Raw genomic sequence first — 24,654 nt, 5'->3', positions numbered from 1 at the left:
CTGGAGTGGGTAGCATTTTCCTGCTCCAGGGGATCTTCCCAACCCAGGGACTGAACACAGGTCTCCAACATTGCAGGCAGATTCTTTACCAGCTGAGCCATAAGGGAAGCCCAGGGGGGAAAGGAGAACATGAAAAGATAAAAGGAACAGTGAAAAAGTAGTAAGCTCATTGGTTTAAAGATCCTGATAGGGTTAAAGAATTATTTGGATTGGATGTGAGTGGAAAAAGATAGAAGGTGGTGGTCAGAGGCATGGCGCTTGAAATGGACAAGATCTAGAGAGTAACCAGGGGACAGAGTGGTTGATGGAGAGCAGGACAAGATCAAAGGAAGAGAGGAAGTTTGAACAGACAAAACATGAATATTTAATCACCACAACAGGACTGATACTGGAGAAAAGGAAAGTAAACAAGAAGTTAAAATCTTTAAGGGGTAAGAAACAGTGACCCGGGGGGTAGATTATAAATTATACTTACATTAGTGGTTAATTACGTTTGTCTATTGCTGGCTGTTCCCCAGACAATGGAATGACTGGCACTAGAAAGCAAAATTTTCATTCCTTCAAATACATTCATTGAACAAAAAATTTGAAGAAAATATATTTAAATGTTTATTTCTTTGGAGAAAAAGACTGAATAGTTTGAATTTTCTTATTTGTTTCTTTCTCCTTTGTTCTCATTTGTACCACAAATGGGAATGGAATCCATTTTTAATCAAGAAATAAGTAATGTAAGAAGTACAATAATCAAAAACTTCTAATATGCTATTGTGTCTAAATTAAATTACCTTGTAATCACAAACAGTAAATTGTTCCTTTACTTAAAGTAGAACAAAATGTTCAATACCAGTTTCCTTTCAAAGTATTTCCATTCTTTACTTCTCATGAGTTCAAGGGGGAAATTAAACAGCAAACTGTAGAACTGTGGCTAGCATGCTGTTGCTTTTTTGCAAGTCTTATTTAAAATACTTCTGTTTGAGCCAAACTGAAACAATTCCTCTCTGAGAGTCAATTGGCCAATATTTAAAAAAAAAAAAAAAAAAAAAACTATGGGAACGATATGCTCTTTCAATTTCCAGGAAACTTTAATGACAACATGCTTAATTTCCACGAATTCATGTCACAGGACCCCAGCTTTTCTGCCTGACCTACATTTCTGGTTTTTGCAGTTAAACCTCAAGCCAATGGCTAAATGCTGTTTTTGAGAGAAATCCATAGTCTGGCATTCTAAAACCATTCTCCTGTAACTTTTTATTTAGTAAGTTTCTTTAGGCAAATTACTTACAGTTTATCTTACAGTTGTGGCTCATAACTAAGAGTGCAAAAAATAAACAGCTGGAGGGCTTTTTAAATTTCTTTGAATCTGATAACATAATCTATAGTCATTCTTTTAAAAAGTGATGTTAACAATGGTCATCTTCACCTCTCTTCCTTTAAAAATATCAGAGACTCCCAATTAACTAAATGTTTACATGAACACTGAGTGCCAAATTGTCTTTAGCATCTTAACTAAAGTGAGCTTTACAAAATCCCAATGCATTAAACTTAAACCTGGCAGTATAACACTGACAAAGCTTTTATATGAAAGACTTCCAGGTTAGCAAGCAACTCAGCCTCATTGGCACAAATTCCAAAATGACTTAACTCTGACACTGCCTCCCCTTTCAGCAGTCATCTTTTTTAGGACATTTTCTATTTCATCTCTGAATTTGATAGAGTTCTTCAAAAAAATTTTGCGAGCAATCATCCCATACACTGGCAAAGTTTCTTTCAGGCCAAAGATGGAAGTGAGACTTGAGTATCAAAATTTTAGATCTGAAATATTCCTGATTTTACGTCCCAATGTTAAATCAATGGAATGTAAAAAAGTCAGCAAGATGCCTTCCTTACTTATGAATCCTGCTCAAAATTATGTTCCCTGCAGTAATTTCTTACCCGCTGATTGGTATTACTCTGCAAATGCTTACTTCTCCTTAATATGCTCAGTTGCATCTCACTCTTTGTGGCCCCCTAGATTGTAGCCCGCCAGGTTCCTCTGTCCATGGGATTCTCCAGGCAAGAATACTGGAGTGGGTTGCCATTTCCTATTCCAGAGAATCTTTCCAACTGAGGGATCAAACCCCTAAGTCTCTTGCATCTCCTGCATTGGGAAGCAGATTCTTTACCACTAGCATCACCTGGGAAACCCACTTCTCCTTAGTAACAACCTCTAAATTATTAAGACTCTGAAGGTAACCTAAAAATTCAGATTTTGTAACAGAACTTTGCTAAAATTAACTAGATGTCTCTGGATTATATACATTTTAAGGTTTTATAGTAGCATGATTTTAGACATTGCCAAGTTGGCATAAATTTCTTAGATTAATTGAAACTTGAAACAATACATGGTTAGTGTCCCCTAGAATACCTTAGGAGCATATTCCTCTTTCATGATATTCAAATAAAGAATATAAAGTATAAAATAGCTATGTCAAAATAGTAATTAACTTTAAATCCTATCTTAAGCCATAATTACATCTAGTAGAGAGACATCAGTTTTCTCTTTTCAGTAGGGAAGGATCAAGGACATAGGTTAAAAACAAGGAAATTATGCAATTCTAGAACTTTCAGCATTACTTTTCTCTTTGCAAGAGGTGAAGACCTGAATTGTCTTTTATTTGGGAAAAATGAAATCACTTTCATTTTTAATGTAAGAGCTGGTCGGAATGTAAGCAGACCTACAACAATCTGGACCATGTATCCTTAAAATAGTACTGTATTGTTTTTCCTCCCTGAATCTGTACATCACTGCTTATTTTCAGCGAGCTATACATATACATCCTTGAACAAGAAGTTACTTAAAGGGGATTAGGAGCAGAGACGCAAAAGACCACAGAAAAGGTCTGCTAGCCTGATCTCGATTCCAGGCTGTGTTGTTCTGCACTGGTGCTGCTTCACATGGCTGTACTTAAGGCCGAGTAATTCAGACTCCAGTAGATGTTCTGATATAAGACTACCGTACGAGAAGGATAAGACCAGACCACATACCTGTAGATGGGGGTGAGACTTTAACCAAGGAGAGTGGATATTCTGATCACTAATCATTCAATGACAAAAAGAAAAATGGAGATGTAAGCCTTGCGTTCGAAGTGCCAAAGAAACCGATTACTCTCTCAGTATCCTGGGAGCAGTTTTGAATAGAAACGGTTAAAATACTCCTTCTGGGTAAACTTACTTTTTAAAAATTGAAATATGATTGATTTACAATATTGTATTAGTTTCAGGTATAAAGCAAAGTGCTATATCTATGCATATATATATATATATATATATATTATTTGCAGATTATTTTCTCTTAAAGACAAATATGATATCACTTATAAGGGGATATTTGGCAAAATACAATTTTGTAAAGTTTAAAAATAAAATAAAATTAAAAAAAAAAAATAATACAAATGAATCAATCTATTTACAAAACAGAAAAAGACTCAGAGACATAAAAAAACAAACTCATAGTTACCAAAGGGAAGGGGATGGGATAAATAGGAATATGGGATTAAGAGCTATGCACTACTATATATAAAATAGATAAGCAACAGGGATTTACTGTATAACACAGGGAACAATAGTCAATATTGCATCATAAACTTCATTTTGTTAGGTGACACCAGGCTAGCAACTGAGCCGAAGAATATTCTGGAAAGGCTTCTGAGACTGTGTTGTATCTGGTGGTGTCTGCATGCCATCACATTCAGGAGCTGTCATAGTTTATTTATGCCAGACTCCCCCTCCATTATTCCCAAACTTTCTATATTCTGCTTCCAAGTTACAATCTTAACCTCCATCTCCCTCGTAACCTGAGTAAATGAGGGAAACTGTGTGCAATCCTTGAGAGAAAGATATTTTTTGTGGGAGAGAGAAGCAGCAAGGTAAGAAACATTCCACCCTGCGATGGCAGCAGGTAACCAGCAAGGGAGGGCAAAGTGACCCCTGGGCATTAGTCCACAATGTGACATCAGACTGATGTGGGCAGTGACTCTCAGAACTAGCTGTGGGGCATCAAGGATTCCTGGTACACTCTGTAATACTGGAGGAGGAAAACCTGCTAAAAGACTAGACATCCTGCATTCAAGTATATTCAAGAATAAGGACTTTAGCCATTTTTGATTTGGACACAGGCTTCAGTATAACACACTCAATTAAATAATTCTATTGAGGTTTTTCTTTCTTGTATTTCATTTTTTAATGATTAAATAGAAGACCCAAAATGGCTATCCTTAGAAAGGCCCACTTTCAAAGTTGGCCCTTGGCTGTCATATGGGACTTCAGGGAGCATGGGACACAAAAGCACATATTTGATGTCCGAGTAGTAAATGTGATATACAGTGTTAAAAGTGGCATTTTTCTCAACTCTGTATCTAACTCAGAGAATACACATAAAATGAGAATGGTAGGGAAGATGGCACCACCTTGGCATTCTAGGCTTATCAATTTGTTCATTTCTTCATTGAAGAAGTATGTATTAAGCCTCTCAAGTGTCAGGCACTGTTATAGGCACTAGGTGTAGCATAGTAAACAAGACAAAGTCTTATTTAATAAAAGTTCAACAATAAAAAATACCTAAAGAAAAAAATATAATGTTTGGTATCAACAAGATCTATGAAAAAAACTAAAACAGGGTGTGGAAGAGGCAACTGGGCAGACAGTATCTGGCAAGGAAGGGTGTCTGACTAGGGACATGTGTTAACAGCAGCATCTTCCTTCAGGTCTCCGTGGACAATGAACATCTATGAGGGAATCAGAAGAGGAGAACAGGACAGAACAGTCTTTGAGCACATGCATGGTATCCAGGGAACCCCAGAAAGTGGAAGGACTCTGGGAGAGTATTGGTGTCCTGGCTGTGTATATAGGAGTCACAGCCACTGAAATCTGAGTTATTACCATTAATGTGAATCATTTGCATCCAGAATTGGCTAAGACATAGGGATATTCAGATTATACAGTTAACGGCACAACAGGCAAATAAAGGGATTGAGAAAGACAAACAGAAACGTGGAACTGGTACAAACGTTGGAGGTCACATCTGACTAGATACATCTCAATCTCATAGAAACAGTGGTTAAATCAACAACAACAAAATAACAGTGTATCAAGACAAGCAAGGGGACTTCCCAAGTGGCTCTAGTGGTAAAGAACCCGCCTACCAATGCAGGAGACACAAGAGATGCGGGTTCCATCCCTGGGTTGGGAAGATCCCCTGGAGGAGGGCATGGCAATCCACTCCAGTATTCTAGCCTGGAGAACCCCATGGACAAAGGAGCCTGGAAGGCTGCATCCATGGGGAAAGAGTCAAGACATGATTGAAATGACTTACCACCACGCACGCAAGACAAGCAAGAGTCAAAGCTAGAGTCTTGAGAAATGTTCACGTTCAGATTCAATCAGAAGAAACAGCAGAAAAAAAGACATTACTTTGGGGGAAGCAAAATAGAGAAATAACAAGAATACAGAGAAAAAAAAAATGAGCACTAAAAAACAGCTAAGGGTATTCCATAATGCCAAATTCTACAGATTTTTTTTTTTTTTTTCAGAAGAGAAATCTGTTTAGAGAATAGATAGAAATTACAAAAGGTAAGCATCATTAGTGTGATAGAATACACAGTTAAATTTTATGGTGCTATAAGGAATTCAGATGAAACGATTTTGATCAGTTACCACAAGCATTGAGCCAAGAAAGGAAAGAGAAGACTAGGGTGGTGCTAACAGATGTGCCAATCACAGAGCTAGCAATTAAATAGGCACTTATTTTTAAATAAAGAATAGCAGGATGAGAGCGAATGATAGTTTACCTTTGCTTTTTTTTAATGAGGGAAAGCAGAGGGGAGGAGTCTAGAGACAGAAGGGATAATGATGAGGGTAATATGCAGAGAGAAGGAATTAGATCTAGAATATAGAGAGGTATATGAACTTCCTTTGAAACACTAAGATACACACACACACACACACACACACACATATATATATATATATATATATAACTCTTGATGTTTAAAGATGAAGTTAAGCTATATAAAGGAGTATGCACTTGATAACTTTAATCTTCTCCAAGAGAATGGGGGCAAGGAAACTAGAAACACTTGTGGGGGCTATAGTGTACCAAATTTGGAAATAACTCAACTTTCTCAAACTTTGATAAAAAAATGTTAGCCCTCCCAAGACAGGGACATTCTATTTTCAGATCTATCCTACCTATCCTTCTCAATCTCTGATCCAAACATTCTGTTAAAAGACTAGGGACCCAAATACAAATACAGGAGAGTTTACAGATTTATATGAAGCTGATGTTAGGCAGAAAATATGTCTGGATAGGGCTGTGCAGGTGTGGGTAAATTTTTGGTTACTGATGGTATCCAACTAGAGAGCTCTGATAGGTTCCTACCTTCAGATTATTAATTGCCACACAGAATTTTATCAAAATTGATAGGTGTTCAAAGCATTTGTCAGGCTTTGTTGGCCCTTTTAAACTCATGCAAATTGTCCTGCATATTGTAGTAAGATGGTAAAAGCAACCCTTAAGTGCAACATTAAATTACTGATGTTCTAAGCAAAACATTCTAATGTTAAATTACATCAATGTTTTCCTAGGTCAGCCTCCCAAGACATTAGAAATAAAAGCAAAAACAAATGGGACCTAATCAAATTTATTAGCTTTTACACAGCAAAGGAAACTGTAAACAAAATGAAAAAACAAAAACAGCCTACAGACTGGGAGGAAATGTTTACAACCGATATAACCAACAAGGGGTTAATTTCTAAACTATACCAAGAGCTCATATAACTCAGCAACAACAAAATAAAATAATCCAATCAAAAAATGGACAGGAAAACTAAATAGACATTTCTCTAAATAAGACATACAAATGGCCAATCAGTTCAGTTCAGTCGCTCAGTTGTGTCCGACTCTTTGCGACACCATGAATCACAGCACGCCACGCCTCCCTGTCCATCACCAACTCCCGGAGTTTACCCAAACTCATGTCCATCGAGTTGGTGATGCCATCCAGCCATCTCATCCTCTGTCGTCCCCTTTTCTCCTGCCCCTAATCCCTCCCAGCATCAGGGCCAATAAGCATATGAAAAAATGTTCAATAAGTATTAGATGCAATGCAAAACTACTGGGTTGGCAAAAAAGTTCTTTTGGATTTTTCTTTAAGATGTTATGGAAAAACCCAAACAAAGTTTTGGGACAACCCAGTATAACTAGGCACCACCTCATAACAGTCAGAATGGCCATCAATAAAAAGTCTACTAATAATAAATGCTGGAGAGGGTGTGGAGCAAAGAGATTCTTCCTACACTATTGATTGGAATGTAAATTGGTGCAGCCACTATGGAAAACAGTATGGAGGCTCCTTGGAAACTTCTGTGCATATATCTGAAGAAATTATGATTTGAATAGAAACACGCACCTAATGTTCACAGCAGTGCTATTTACAATAGCCAGGATATGTCCATTGACACAGGAATGAATAAAGAAGATGCAGTATATATGCATCTGCAGCAACATGGATTCAACCAGAGACTGTGATACCGAGTGAAGTGAGAAAAAGAAAGACAAATACCATATGATGTCACCTATATGTGAAATCTAAAATATGACACAAATGAAATTATTTATTAACCAGAAAACAGACTCACAGACATAAAAAGCAAACTTAGGGTTTTTTATTGTGGTTTATTACAGGATATTGCATATAGTTCCCTGTGCTATTCAGTAGGACTTTCTTGTTTATCTATTTTATATGTAGTAGTTTATATCTACTAATCCCAAACTACTAATTTCTCTCTTTATCCCTTTTCTTTTTGGTAACCATAAGTTTGCTTAATGCCAGAAACTAACATTGTAAATCAACTATACTTCAATAAAAATTAATTAAACTGCCTATGTTCCACTATCAATAAAAATTTAATGAGTATATTTTAAATTGAATACCTGATAATATTTACATGTGTTTTTCATTTATCTAAATAACATATTTTACCTCAAATTAGATTTATATCCATCACACTTTCACCATGGAAAAAGTCTAATAATCTATATTTTTAAACACAAAAATGCAGAATTTACTTTGGCAATTACAGAAGGGAAAGGGCATATGAGAAACTGCCACCTGGGGTTCCCTTACATCCAAACACAGGAAAGTTGAAAACATAATTTTAAAGAAACTGAAACAACCAAGATCAGATTGTATTCAAGGTCAGATTTTTATTGTTGCCATTACTAAAGTTGACATAGAATATCTCTATATTGTCTTTCTTTATAAGCAATCTTATTTCTATTCTATAGCATTTTAAACAGGAGCTAGCTACAGAGAGAAACTAAATTTGAGGAAAATAATTGGAAGCCTCACTTCTATTTAAACATTTTAAGAACAAATAATAAAGAAACTCAAAGACCATTAGTTTTGATTTGGCATCTATCTTGTCCTGCATCAACAAATCTGATATCTAATTTCATCTCCTGCTAATTGCTGTTATTATTAATGGAGTACAGATATGGATCAAAGATAAAAAGTTGATCCTTGAATAACATGGCAGTTGGGGCACATAGTTGAAGTGAAGTGAAGTTGCTCAGTCGTGTCTCACTTTTTGCGACCCCACAGACCGTTGCCTACCAGGCTCCTCCATGCATGGGATTTTCCAGGCAAGAGTACTGGAGTGGGTTGCCATTTCCTTCTCCAGAGGATCTTCCCGATCCAGGGATTGAACCCGGGTCTCCCGCATTGTAGGCAGACGCTTTACCGTCTGAGCCACCAGGGAAGCCACATAGTTGAAAATCCACCCATAATTTACAGTAAGCCCTCCATACTCACAGTTCCTCTCCATCTGCAAATTCACCCAACCATGGACTGTGTTTTCATGTTGTATTTACTATTTTAAAAACTGAACATAATTGGACTCATGCAATTCAAACTTGTATTGTTCAAAGGCCAATTTTCTTAACAAAGTTAGATAAAATAAAACCAAAAATTTCAAGCAATATCTGACAACTAAATGAGCCCAGCACTTTGGTAGGCAAAGGGCAGATGACTAAGCCTCTCTGTATGCATCTGTTTCTTGTTTAACATGAAACTAAAATTCACAATTAAATCATATTTAACTGCATTTTAGGTATCACATATGAACTTTGTAAAAATGATGAATTTCTCATTACTTTTAACATAACTTTTAACCAAACTATGCTAAAATAAACTTTTTTAAGAGAAAGTATTAAGAAATCACTTGGGAGAAGAAGTCACCTTTTTTTCAAAAATTACATTAGGATGGAACTAGTTTTAGGAAAGATAAAACCATTAGTTCTCAAGCCTATATATCACATTAGTGACTTTTAAAAGATACCTAGTATTCAAATTGTTTCTGAGTATTGTTATTTTTATATTAAAGTAAAACAATTTCCCTTTATTGCTGACTAGTTTTTTGAAAGTTGATCAACTATTTTTGTTGAAATTTTCATATCATAGGTAATTAATGTTGCAATATAAGATGTTTCATAAAATAAAGATAATTTTGTGAATGGAAGAAAAGAGTCCACATTGTACACATTTTTTCAAATCTCACATAATTATTACTAGCTCTTCTGCATTCTGAAATACATACTTTGGTTGCTAACATAATTGTAATTCAAAACTTAAGAAGAGCTAAAGAAAATCTAGGGAAATAATGGGAGCTATGTCCTTTAAAAACTAATTAAAACTATAATTACAGATGAAAAGCAATAAAAGCAGGTCAAATAAACCTTGCCTGATCACTGTTGGTGAAATTTATAACAGTTGTTACCATCACTTTAGAATGTAATTTTAATGTCCTGAAGGATTAATAAAATTTGTGAGATTGCGCATTTTATGTGATGTTCATTATACAAGTCTCTTCAGTTGCAAAACTTGCATATCTATAACCAATTAGCTGAATATCTGTAAATATTTAATGTCCACGCAAATATCCCTCTGTGGCTTATTGCTAGTACCTTATCCCATTTTATCAGGTCCTTTGTCAGGAATTCTCACATGAACAGTTGAGTATTCGAACATTAACACCAAAGCTGAAATAAAAAGGCAAAGTAATTCCAAAGTAAACAAGCAAAGCTTGTCAAAGATTACATAAAAGTAGTGTTGGAGAATGAACTTGAATCATATAAAAGCTCTTTATATAAGGACGATCTAACCAAGCTATACTGAAAAAGGAAATCAGCAAGAATGGTGAAAGAAGTGTTTTCAAATAGTGATTTAAGGATCTAAGAATCGCTAGTGGTCTTTATGAGTATTAATAAAACTCAGATTTTTTTTTTTTTGCATAAATTGTATTCCCTAAGGTCACATAGCAAAATCAAAGGTGAAATACAGAAATTAGTAGTGTGTTGCCAACTTGTCAGAAAAATTACATTCAAAGTTCATCATTAGAATTAGGGTGGGTGAAACTTTGGTTTATACATAATAGACATGCTTCTTTTATTTTTCAAAGTATAATCCAAATTAAATAGTCTTCATTAGTCACCATGAAATTTTCATTTACATTTTTAATGGATTCTGTTGGTGACAGAATTATTCTTAGGTAACAAAGGTTTTCTTTATGTCATCCACTTTTACCAGATAAATCAAAACCCCTTTGGGGTTATTTTTCGTTTTGTCCAAGGGCAAATAAGGCACAAACAATCAGAAGTTTAGTGTGCCTACATGTTTTTCCATTAATACAGTTCAGTTTAAGTTTCTCTTAGTTAGCCAGTACTTCTATTCATCAGAACATTATTTAAGTTCATGGTGGCTACAGAATAGTAAGAATTAATATCAACATATATGTATGTATATTATATGTCATAACACATACATCAACATATACATTATTTTAAATGCATATGTGCATTATGACTCAGACTCTGCTTTAAATATATCATATTTTTGTGGGAGTCAAAAGTGTGTGTGTATAAATAGTAACAAAATTTAGATGTGTAGCATGTTGACAGAGGTTTAAATAGGATGAAAGGAAAATATTAAGTAAGGAATTTTTATAGGACTCAGAAATCTATTTCTTTTTGTTTTATCCGTTTAGTTTTATTGCTGTCAGTTGTCTGAGAGCAAAATGGTTACTTGATAAATCCCCCAAATTAAACAAACATGACCAGATAGATTATAATTTTCCAGACTATATATATTTATAATTGACACAAGTGAAAAATGAAAGTGGAAGTCGCTCAGTCGTGTCCAACTCTTTGCAACCCCAAGGACTATCCAGTCCATGGAATTCTCCAGGCCAGAATACTGGAGTGGGTAGCCTTTCCCTTCTCCAGGGGATCTCCCCAACCCAGGGATCGAACCCAGGTCTCCCGTATTGCAGGAGGATTCTTTACCATCTGAGCCAAAAGGGAAGCCCAAGAATACTAGAGTGGGTAAACTTTCCCTTCTCCAGGGTATCTTCCCAACAGAGGGATCAAACCCAGGTCTCCCATGTTGCAGGTGGATTCTTTACCAGCTGAGCCATAAGGGAAGCCCATATTTGACACAAGACTTTTTTAAATTTGTGGGACATTTATTAATCTTCATAGACTATAAACATATACTTTTGTTCATTTATTAATTTATCTGTTTTCGTGTAAGAACCAATAACCAAAGTTCTGGTATAACATGAAGCAATTCTGGCCAATCAGGGGGCTCTCACATAAAAGCTCAATTGCCTTAATCAGCTAGAGAAAAGGGGTGCTCTCATCTCTGAGACAAGGTTATCTGTTTTCTGAAACAAATTCCTGAAAATGAGCATTTTACAGACATGCTTCATTTTTCTCTCATTTCAAAAGCAGGCAGTAGCAATTTAAGAAAACACAAGTAGACCCCAAATTTCTTATTTTCTTCCAACTTAGTGAATAAAGTTTCTTACTGCTGACTGCACTAAATCTGACCTTTTTCTCTATAGGTCTCTGGCAAAACAGCTTTCTAATAATTTTGTTGGAAATATGTAATCAGAGCTTGCTAACATGCAAGATAAACAAGGATATTGAGTTTAAAAGGCACTGGTTCAACCCAACTTGACTATCATATGCAGATCGCAGAAGTTTATTTTAAGGAAACTGTACAGTAATGCTTTTTAGCACCTGACTAAAGAATCAAGTAAAGGATTAGCAGCCAGAGGGGACTGACTGAGAAACCTCACATGCACTTAAGTTTGGGGATTTATGTTCCTTCCAAAAGTGGCCTAGTTTTAAAATTATTTGAAGGAATGTTAAAAAACAAAAAACAAAAAAACCTACAGTGTCCCTACCTTGCTGAATTACATTGACAGTTTACCAAATGTAAATATTTTAAAGACCAGGAAGTTATGACAGATTTAAAAAAAATAGAATTTCTTGTTCTCAGTGGCAAAGGAAATAGAGTTTCTGGAAGCAGAATCTTATACTCTACAACAATATTTCACTTGCAACAGAAATGAATTTATTAGTGACAAAGGTAAATGTTATGAAACAAGGCATCAGAACTGGTAAGTTAAAGTAATTATCCTGAATTTTATATAGTTTTTCAAATGTAATCAACTCCTCTGGAGCAAATGTAGCACAAAAACAGATTTCTATCTGTTGGTTTGATAAGAGACAAACTTTTTTCCACAAGTCATAATTGGAGTATTTATGGAAACAATTCCTTGAATCTCTACAATCACCCAGAAAAAATTATTGCAAAGGAGAATTTGATGCTCAAATTGTACCATGTAAGTTGTGTTGTTTGTCTTTTGGGACAAAGATTTCTGAGCGAATTTTTTCTTAGTAAATTAAAAAATAATGACCACAATTGTTACCATTAAATCTGAGATGGTGCTAGAAATCTGAACACATTATCCTCCTCATATCTGTCATGTAAAGAAAAGATATTCCTTCCCTACTTTTATTCACAAACCACTGAATAACCTAAACAGGCTACTGTGCTGTGCTTAGTCGCTCAGTCGTGTCTGACTCTTTGTGACCCCAAGGACTGTAGCCCATCAGGCTCATCTGTCCGTGGGGATTCTCCAGGCAACAATATTGGAGTGGGTTGCCATGCCCTCCTCCAGGGGATCTTCCCAACCCAGGGATCGAACCCAGGGCTCCCCCATTGCAGGCAGATTCTTTACTGTCACATTCTCCATTATCAGGGTGATCACTAAAGTATGTGTACAAGAAACACACTGAATATCCCTTTGTCAGATTCCTGTCATTTCTTTCTTTACCATTCTGCATGTGAGATTAAAATTGAGACCCCTTAAAAAAAAAAAAGACTCAAGGATGGAAGAGAGGGAGCAAGAACAGTGGGTAGGGAGTGAAAAACCACTGGGGAGAGAATTGTTTTCTTCCACTAAAAAAACAGTTGCTAAGATTTCTTTTTTTTTTTTTTTTTTAATGCCACAGCTCCTACTGCTTGTCTATGGGAAGAGAGAATCTGCCTCAACAGGAAATCAACAAAATCAAATGCAGACTATTGCCAAACAGGAGTCCCTTCTCATAAAATATATAGGAGACAATCACAAATCAAATCTTCTTGTCCCTCAAGGAGATAAGAGAAGCCTTAAATTTTCTGTATTACTGTATAAATTAGTATGAAATTCTGTCCAGATTTTATAATTAACTTCATGCAAACTTCACTTCAGTCGCTCAGTCATGTCCGACTCTTTGCAACCCCATGAATCGCAGCACACCAGGCCTCCCTGTCCATCACCAACTGCCGGAGTTCACTCAGACTCACGTCCATCGAGTCAGTGATGCCATCCAGTCATCTCATCCTCTGTCGTCCCCTTCTCCTCCTGCCCCCAATCCCTCCCAGCATCAGACTTTTTTCCAATGAGTCAACTCTTCACATGAGGTGGCCAAAGTACTAGAGTTTCAGCTTTAGCATCATTCCTTCCAAAGAAATCTCAGGGCTGATCTCCTTCAGAATGGACTGGTTGAATCTCCTTGCAGTCCAAGGGACTCTCTCAAGAGTCTTCTCCAACACCACAGTTCAAAACCATCAATTCTTCGGCACTCAGCCTTCTTCACAGTCCAACTCTCACATCTATACATGACCACAGGAAAAACCATAGCCTTGACTAGACGGACCTTTGTTGGCAAAGTAATGTCTCTGCTTTTGAATATGCTATCTAGGTTGGTCATAACTTTCCTTCCAAGGAGTAAGCGTCTTTTAATTTCATGGCTGCAGTCACCATCTGCAGTGATTTTGGAGCCCAGAAAAATAAAGTCTGACACTGTTTCCACTGTTTCCCCATCTATTTCCCATGAAGTGATGGGACCAGATGCCATGATCTTCGTTTTCTGAATGTTGAGCTTTAAGCCAACTTTTTCAGTCTCCACTTTCACTTTCATCAAGAGGCTTTTTAGTTCCTCTTCACTTTCTGCTTACTCAGTATTAAAATGTGTTCTTTCATCTATATTGCTATGGAGGTTGTTTTATTTCCCCAATCCTTCTTCCTCTCCTTTCTACCATTTTTTTTTCTTTCCACGAATATTTACTAAGCACAGATAACAATACATAATAAGTACAATGTATAATAAGTACAAAAAGACTTAGACCAAATCTAATGGTTAAAAACAAGACAGTCCCATCTGCTTCAATATCTTTGACTTCAGCTTCAAGATTTCAAAACACAAGTTTTGTTTTTCTTGGTAAATTAGGTATCATTTTAGTTAACTTCCAATGGCTTTTTTTTAACTGCAGCTACCCATTATTGTTTATTCAGAAAATATTCTTTTGCTGCCTGAATTATTTTGATAGTTGCAAGAATTCTGACAAAGTGTCTGTAATTCTGTTGTTTTCACATGACTCATGGTGCATTGTCTAATATTAATGATGCATGAGGTTTGTAAATACCTGTGCTTGAAAGGGGAAGGATTCAATTCTGTCTCAAAAGTTGAACATTTCATTGCCATTAATCACCTAAATCTATGCACTTCCCTTGAGTGCAAGCTTTCTTATTCTTGAACCTTTTTCTTTTTAAGTTATAACCAAAGATAACTTTTTAAACACAGGATAACAGAAATATATTTAAGTCTTTATAGCTTATTACAAAAATTAGAGTACTTATTGTATTATAGTCATGTTTGAGGGGCTTCCCTGGTGACTCAGTGGTAAAGAACCCACCAGCCAATGGAGACAATGTGGGTTCGATCCCCGAATTGGGAAGATCCCCTTGAGAAAGAAATGGCAACCTACTCCTGTATTCTTACCTGGGAAATTACATGGACAGAGGACCCTGGTAAGATATGGTCCATGGGGTCCAAAAAAGTCAGACACAACTTCTAGACCAACAACACATACATATTTATACATATTTTATATGTATTTATACACACACACGAGCTTCCCCGGCAGCTCAGCTGGTAAAGAATCCACATGCAAAGCAAGAGGTCCCAGTTCGATTCCTGGATGGGGAAGATCCCCTGGAGCAGGGATAGGCTACCCATTCCAGTATTCTTAGGTTTCTCTGGTGGCTTAGATGGTAAAGAATCTGCCTGCAATGTGGAAGCCTGGGTTCAATCTTTGGATTGGGGACTTCTCCTGGAAGAGGGCATGGCAACCCCCTCCAGTATTCTTGCCATGGGAATTCTCCCATGGACAGAGGATCCTGGAAGGCTACAGTCCATGGGGTTGCAAAGAGTTGGACATGACTGAGCAACTAGGAACAGCACAGCACACACACACACACACACACACACACACACTCACATACACACAAACTAACGTAACACAAAGAGCAACCGCAGAGCCTCTGCAGCTTTGGAACTGAGTTACCAGGAGTCTTCTGTCACCCGTGAGCTAAAAGAGGCTGCTCCTATGTGGGAATGGGTAAAGAGTCAAAAAACAAAAACAAACAGAGACAATCAGTGCTACCTGATTCTCTGTCACTTTTCACCACAGCAAAAGCCGCAGGAACGAATATGCTTCTGTCTCAGTCTCTGCCTCCTCCCAGGAGCCCCTGCCTTCCCCAGACCCTCACAGGCTGACTTGATAGTGAAGCTGCCGGCAGACTCAGTCCTTTCCTAGTTCATAGGCAGATTCTTGTTCATTTATGTTTAGATCAGGATTTTCAGTGCCCCCAGATTAACTGATATTATTGCCAACAGGCTCAGTATCCATTGTTCTAAGAATAAGCACTGAGGACTTGTGTGCTCTTTGTACTTTAATACTTCCTATTTCCCTCATTACAAATTGGAATATTTTGGAGAAATTTAATTTCTGTCTCAGTTTCCTTCCTAGTATTATTCCCTGCTGAGACTAGAGCTGTGCATAGAACTCTAAACCTTGCAGCTACATTTCTGGGGACCCATTGTGAATAGACAGACTCCTTGCCTGGATTATAACAGTATGTGACAAAGGACTGTCTTTGAGTTTCTCTTGGATCTGCTTCTGTTCTGTCAGTCTGTCACTCCCACCTTACACTGCATAAACAAAGTTGCTTCATCAGAATTCACAATGACTTTCTGATATAGTTAACTGAACAAAACCAATAAAACTTTCCTCTGAAGTTAGATTATTTTCATGGCCACCTTTCTGCCCTACACATCTCTCAATCCTGTTGCTTGTAATACAGTTTGCTTGAAGTATAACACAAAAATATAAAAAATACAAACAGGTACTGATGAAAATACATGCTTTTGTGTAAGCTTACTATTTTGTGGGTATTATATATACATCGTCTAATATAATAACAGCCATCCAACTCAGGTACCATTATTCTCATTTTACATGTTGGTAATCTGAGTTTGCGAAGAAGGCAATGGCACCCCACTCCAATACTCTTGCCTGGAAAATCCCATGGATGGAGGAGCCTGGTGGGCTGCAGTCCATGGGGTCGCTAAGAGTCGGACATGACTGAGCAACTTCACTTTCACTTTTCACTTTTATGCATTGGCGAAGGAAATGGCAGCCCACTCCAGTGTTCTTGCCTGGAGAATCCCAGGGACGGGGGAGCCTGGTGGGCTGCCATCTATGGGGTCGCACAGAGTCAGACATGACTGAAGCAACTTAGCAGCAGCAGCAGCAGCAATCTGAGTTTGAGCTTCATAAGAAAATCAGTTGGCTAAGAGATCACAGTCAGTAAATGCAGGAGTTGACATTCAGATACAAGGCTAGATTGGGCACGTATCTTAAGCTCTTTCTGTTGTGTCAAGAGACTCAGATGTTCATTACTAAGAATTAGAAGAGTCTTGTCAGAAGGAAAATATCCAACCCCCAAAGTGGCAGATAACAATAAAAAAGGCAAAGCACTAGGAACCAGAATACCTAGCAAATTAGTTGTGTGACCTTGAAGAAATCATCCAGCTATTTGGAACAGCAATTTCCTCATCAATTGAATAGAGAATTAGGAAAGTTGGTGATCTTACAAATCCTTTATAAATTAAAAATTACATGGTCCTTTCTGAATGCTAATTACAATCTAAGATATTTCTTTTAAATATGCATCTAAAAAGAGGGCTTACTGCCATTTTCTCTGGCAACTTTGGAGATATATAGTCTCGTATCATTCAAGATAAAGTTAGAAAACTTGAGAAAAGAACATCTTTCCATGTGACCTTAAAAAAATACTTCAAAGTCCTCAAACTTTCTCCATTTATTCATGTAGTAGAGAGAAAAATAAAAATGTTATTCACCTCAAATTTGGTGTCAGAACGGCTATCTCTCTTTTCTTCCTGTCACATCTTTTGAGTGCCTTGGCATGAATTTGAGAAGTAGCTTTTCTTGCTCTCCAGCCAAATTGCTGTACTGGAGGGAGAAAAATCCATAAATCCCAATATTTAGCTCACAATTTACCTTCCACCTGCCCACCTAATAGTTTTCAAATAGAAAAACATTTTGTTTCCACATTCCCCTGGGCTATGAGAAGCCATTAAAAATGACAGGGATTGCTAGAAATGGAGGAAATATATAGGATCAGTGTACGTTTGGCAGACAAAGCAAAACTACTTTCGCTTACATGTGTTAGAAAATCTGCTTGCAAAACTGATCTGCTATGGAGAGCAGAAGTTGAAAGGAAGTCAGCCGATGCTGGTTGGCTACCAAGCTCATTCAGATATGCCCATGATAGCCTCAGAACCATTCTGCTGTCCAACTCCAATTCAACTAACACTTACTGAATGCCAGGGAAGCACACAAGAATTTTGTAGATGCCAGTAGGACTTACACAAAAAAGCAAATTCAAATTTCATGTTTATTGTGATACACTAGCATTGTTGTTCCAGAGAAAGCAACGGCAACCCCCTCCAGTACTCTTGCCTGGAGAATCCCAGGGATAGTGGAGCCTGGTGGGCTGCTGTCCATGGGGTCGCACAGAGTCAGACACGACTGAAGCGACTTAGCAGCAGCAGCAGCAGCAGCGCTGTTGTTCAGTCGCCCAGTCATATCCAACTCTTTGCAACCCCATGGACTGCAGCACACCAGGCCTCCCTGTCCCTAGTTTGCCCAAGTTTATGTCCATTGCATTGGTCCACTAGCATTACCCCAGATAAACTTGTGTAATTCTTTGCTTCCATTACAAAATCAAGAGAGACACATCCTTTAACTTTGCTAATCACTGACTTTATCTCTACCTATAAATTTAAATATTAAGTGGTTAATAATAATCCTACGACCTTCTACAAATTAGTCAAAACCATACTAAAGGCGAGAGAATTCTCTAAATATTACAAGCAGTTTTTCTTCTATTTCAAATATATATGTATTTATATAAGCAACAGAGAGAGATAGAATGTGAAATAGAAAGAACACATGTGTACAAGCTGATTAAAACATAAGTATGCAGTCTAGTGGTTTGAATATTGTGTGAAAATGTACTCTTATTCTGATTCAAAAGAGATGGGACAGCAATCACAAATCAGAAATTCTCACTAGACGAACTTATTTGGCCTTTGGCAAGAAGTAGATAATTTTTAAGGAAAATATCTTTGCAATTGTAGGACTCAAGAGTGAGTCTTATTATCAACAGTCTTTCAATTATGAATTTCAGCTGAACTTCTACCAATCTAAAGCTTATTCTATTAACATAATCTTTAGAATGGCCTTAAATTCTAGGTTTATAATTTCAATTGAATAACATGTGTTCTGTTCTTATACACTTTTTACAAAAGATATGTTATAGCTGCAATTTCAAAAACAATGATTGCAACCCAATCAAGGCAAATGATATAATAATTTTAAAAAACTATTGCAATCCTTAAGCTTAAATTGCAAGCATATAAAAAATCTATATTAAAAATTATATGCAATCATATAAAAGAGATGCCAAAGTATTCTCAAAGAACTAGTGCAATAGGAGTTTAAAATGATAATCTTTCTACCTTGCCTTCAGAGAAGGCCTCCAAGGCTGACAACTATAGACTATATGCCAAGTACTCATATATCCTAGAGTGAGATGTGGTTCATCAATGCCAGAACATGAGAAACATTTGAGGTTCTACAACATTAGCCACCTCACCTAATTTTTTTTTTATTTTATTTATTTATTTTTTCCCATCAGGCCTATTTTAATGTTTCCTCTGAGTAATTTTTCATCCACTGATCCTCCAAACTAATCTTTTGCCATATTCCCCAATAAGTCCTCATCTTATTAGGAATTGAGCTCCATCTCTCTTCTCTACTGCAAAATCTCATTTCAATACGCCTTATACCTATGGTGGCAGTCCTCCTGAATAAAGTCTGCATTAATGCATTAACAAGTGTCATAAATAACTTTTTCTTTAAAACTAATTGCAAAGTTTTACAGGTCTGTCTTCATAATTAGTATCTATGAATAGAAATTAAAGAGAGGTGGGTTGGGTTCATTTCAAGGAACAAACATGTATCTATAAAGCTCACTAAAGCAAAGCACAGTAAAATGAGGTATGGCAATAAAAGGCGTTAAATTTATCAAATAAAAAAAAAAATAAAGTGCTGAAAAATTAAAAAAAAAAAAAAAAGATCATATCCCAACATGTATGCCACCATCTGCTGTTAAGAGAATCTACATTTGCTGTGCTTTCCACTTTTCATATACATTATATCATGTAGAATGCATTAATTTTTTTTTTTAATTTAAAGCTTAATCTTCACAGAGAGAATTGCCTTGGAAAGTCATGCCAGTGAGCTAGTATTACCCCATGGCAATGAGGGGAGAAGGCTTCCTTCTACATTAAATCAAAGGAAGAGGCTTCTCAAGGACATTCTACATAGCTTCCATAATTTAGTTGATGCAGAAGACTGGTGTATGAAGCACACCTCAGGAATTTACAGCTAAGAAGCTATGCCTATCTGGCTGAACAAGAGTTTGGGAAAGTCAAGGAAGATCATAGTTTGGTAGCAGAATTTCAAATATATTAGTAATTGCAATAAATGTAGTCGGTATTCCAATAAAATGGAGAAGGCAATGGCACCCCACTCCAGTACTCTTGCCTGGAAAATCCCATGGATGGAGGAGCCTAGTAGGCTGCAGTCCATGGGGTCGCTAAGAGTCGGACACGACTGAGCGACTTCACTTTCTCTTTTCACTTTCATGCATTGGAGAAGGAAATGGCAACCCACTCCAGTGTTCTTGCCTGGAGAATCCCAGGGACGGGGGAGCATGGTAGGCTGCCGTCTATGGGGTCGCACAGAGTCGGACACGACTGAAGTGACTTAGCATAGCATAGCATAGCATTCCAATAAAAATACAAAGATTTTCAAACTGTATTAAAATGCATTTGATATATTAACAGCACAAAATTAGAGAAAAACTGAAACTGAAAAAAGGAAATCAGGTATATCATGTAAATATTAATCAAAATTATTAATTACAAACAAAAGGACTTTAAGAGGATAAAATGAAGTAAAAAGACTCAGCTCACCAAAATGATACAGAACAGTCTTTTGGACTATGTGGGAGAGGGAGAGGGTTGGATGATTTGGGAGAATGGCATTGAAATATGTATAATATCATATATGAAACGAGTCGCCAGTCCAGGTTCGATGCAAGATACTGGATGCTTGGGACTGGTGCACTGGGACGACCCAGAGGGATGGTATGGGGAGGGAGGAGGGAGGAGGGTTCAGGATGTATACCTGTGGCATGTATACCTGTGGCAGATTCATTTTGATATATGGCAAAACCAATACAATATTGTAAAGTTAAATAAAATTAAATTAAAAAAAAATCTTCCCACAGAATAACATGGTCTCAAAACATACAAAGAAAAATTGAAAAAAAAAAAAAAGCTACAGAAGACAAACACAAAAACTGCAAAGAGAGATTGATATATTTCATTCAGTAATTGATAGAACAAGCTGACAAGATGAATTGTGAATTCCTGAGAACAAAGGCTGATGTTGGGACAGATTATCACTCTGAATAAGAATTTCTTAAATGATTATAGGATCTTAAAATATTAAACAGACACCAGGGGCAGGATCTATTTCTTCCACAATTTTCCAACGACTCATATACACTGTTACATACCAAAATAAATCTAAGATTCTAAATCTGTTCAGAATTTTTTAAAAGGATATTCATCTAGGTAAAATATATAAACATAGGTAATCTTATTTTGCTAGCCAGAAAAAGAATATTTTCCCAGTATTCCTCCATTCATGACGGAAGTAGGAGTAGTCTTATAAGAAAAAAAAAAAAGACAATGAAGGCAACAATTTATCAGAAACTCTCAAAGAAACGATAATATTCTCCTTGGTCAGAAACATATTTACAGAAGTTACACAGGGTGTGGAGAAAGAGATGCACTATTTGACCTACTTTTTCAATTCCCTATATCAGTATGTGAGTGTGTAGGGAAACAGCACTCTCAGATGCTGTTAGGAATACAAGTGGCTTGGAAGTTAGAAGATACTTGGCTATTTCAAACCCCTTTTAGTAGATGGATTGCCATTCACCAATATCGAGTTTTCCTTTCCTGGGGGAAAATTATCCTTCCTTACCCCCTGGAAGCCAGTAATAGTCATGTGACTTGCTTTGGGCAATGATATATGAACAGAAAGGATGTATGTCACTTCTAGTCTTTAAGACCAAATGCAAGCTATAGTCAACAATTTACAGTAGTTTTGTTCTATAAAATCTCTATGGGGAACACATGTACACCCATGGCTGATTCATGTCAGTGTATGGGAAAAACCACTGCAATATTGTAAAGTGATTAGCCTCCAATTAAAATAAATAAATAAATTTTTAAAAATCTCTATGAATAGTGAAGTAACAAATCCTACATCACAGCTCCTAGGAGAAATACATGGTTAGGTTCCTTTCTATTAACTGATCAATACAACTAATAATACATGTTTTATATATGTTTCTGCCTAAAGATATTATGGAATATATATTTCTTACAAAATTTAAATGCAGTTTTTCTTTATAGTAAAATAGTAGTAGCTAAAATGAGTGTTTTCACTGCTGGATAACACGACTGTAAATTATCTTATTTTTCAGCCTTGTAACAATACTATGCAATATTCTTTTTTTTAAATTGATTGTCCTCTCATGAGTCCACAAATTTAACTATTTTTCATCCTTCCTTTAGCTTCAGATGTTACTATATAGCTTGAATCTTAATACTGTAGGTGTTACTTTAGCCCTTTCTGGAGCAGGCTCACATACAGATATGTAAATTTCTTTTTCTTTTCCTGGATGTACTGTACTGTTGATTCAGTAACAGTGCATTCACAGCCAATGGACTATAACTCAGGCCTGAATAAAATTTATCAAACATTATTTTCTCCATAAAGCACATCACAGCCTTCTTATGCTTATGAACATGAGACAGCACTTCAACACTAGACTTGTGGCCGTCTTAAAAAGCAAAATCACTAACAAAGCAAAAAAAAAAAAATGGCACTAAATAGACTTCATTAAAAGTCAATTGTTTATAGTATAAGACTTGAACAAGAGGGCACTGCATCACCTTGTTTGATCTTAGCTTGAAAACATGTATGTTAGGCAACTTGATTTTTTTGCCATTCTGTGCATGTCTGAATGGCCACAACAGTCCCATGGGTATTGTCTTGGTTGTTGGATACAAATAAATTTGAGCAAGTAGGGAAATTTGCAAGAGAGTTCCAGAAAAACATCTACTTCTGATTTATTGACTATGCCAAACCCTTTGACTATGTGGGTCACAACAAATTGGAAAATTTTTAAAGAGATGGGAATGCCAGACCACCTTACATGCCTCCTGAGAAATCTCTCAAGGTTAAGAAGCAACAGTTAAAAAAAAAAAAGAAGAAGCAACAGTTAGAACTGGACATGGGACAATGGACTGGTTCCAAATTGGGAAAGGAGTACATCAAGTCTATGTATTGTTACCTTGCTTATTTAACTTACATGCAGAGTACATCATGTGAAATGACAGGCTGGATGAAGCACAAGCTGGAATCAAGACTGCCAGGAGAAATATCAGTGAAAAGCTGACTTAGAACTCATTATTCAAAACATGAACATCATAGCATCCAGTCCCATCACTTCGTGGCAAATAGATCAGGAAACAATGGAAACGGTGACAGACTTTATTTTCTTGGGCTCCAAAAGCACTGCAGATGGTGACTACAGCCATGAAATTGAAAGCCACTTGCTCCTTGGAAGAAAAGCTATGACCAGCCTAGACCGAATATTAAAAAGCAGAGACATTACCTTCCTGACAAAGTTCCATCTAGTCAAAGCTATGGTTTTTCCAGTGGTCATGTATGGATGTGAGAAGTGGACCATAAAGAAGGCTGAGTGCCAAAGAATTGATGCTTTTGAACTGTAATGTAGGAAAAGACTCTTGAGAGTCTCTCGGACTGCAAGGAGATCCAACCAGTCAATCCTAAAGGAAATTAGTGCTGAATATTCACTGGAAGGACTGATGCTGAAGCTGAAGCTCCAACACTTTTGCCACCTGATGCGAAGAACTGACTCATTGGAAAAGACCCTGATGCTGGGAAAGCACAGGATGAGATGGTTGGATGGCATCACTGACTGGATGGACATGAGTTTGAGCAAGCTCCAGGAGTTGGTGATGGACAGGAAAGCCTGGCGTGCTGCAGTCCATGGGTTAGCAAAGAGTCAGACATGACTGGGCAACTGAACTAAACTGACTGAAGCAAATTTGCAGACCACAAACTAGAAATAGAAATCAACTCCACAGATGAATGTTCCCGACACTGGCTGCTTCATCACTCCAGGCTGCATGGAGACCTCAATTGACTGTAAATGAGCATGTAACATAAGTGAAAATTAAACTTTGGTGTTTTATGTCTCTTACACTTTGACATCGGTTACTATAATGTAACTTAGCCTACCCTGACTTAAACACCCTTTTTCTAGAAATCCACTGCAAAATCATGTAACAAATATATTTACATATCTGAACTAAGATGCATGAAGGATGTAGAATATTTATAGGATACACAAGAAGCCAACAACTCTGATCATTGCTGATAATCAAGATTAGAAAACTGAAATGACACTGTTTTCACTGGGGATCTTCAACTGTTTTAAATTGCATGTATTTTTAAATAAAAATTTAAATAATAAAATTGCATATTTTTTAAATTTATATATGTTTTAAATTGCATGTATTTTTTATAAAAATATAAGTAAAAATTGAAATAATGTATGAATTTTTTTCCCTAGAAAAGGAAATGGCAACCCACTCCATTATTCTTGCTTGGAGAATTCCATGAA

At 36.7% G+C, this 24,654-nt stretch overlaps 1 long non-coding RNA gene across 3 annotated transcripts in view; it reads right to left on the bottom strand.

Moving 5' to 3' along the window:
- The window catches only part of LOC147369010 (uncharacterized), a 289,600-nt gene that overhangs the window by 183,753 nt on the left and 81,193 nt on the right, over window positions 1-24,654 (bottom strand). The window contains exon 3 of one of the 3 annotated variants that reach the window (XR_015167073.1): window positions 476-536. The exons of the other annotated variants lie outside the window; for them this stretch is intronic. This is a non-coding gene — a long non-coding RNA (uncharacterized LOC147369010). The remainder of the gene's footprint in view (window positions 1-475; window positions 537-24,654) is intronic. 3 annotated transcript variants of the gene reach the window in all.

Source organism: Bos grunniens, chromosome 7 (assembly GCF_055505025.1).
Source record: "Bos grunniens cultivar Pamir isolate PY7600 chromosome 7, Bosgru_T2T1.0, whole genome shotgun sequence".
Classification (NCBI taxonomy): Eukaryota; Metazoa; Chordata; class Mammalia; order Artiodactyla; family Bovidae; genus Bos; species Bos grunniens.
This window is presented reverse-complemented; position numbering and strand designations above follow the sequence as displayed.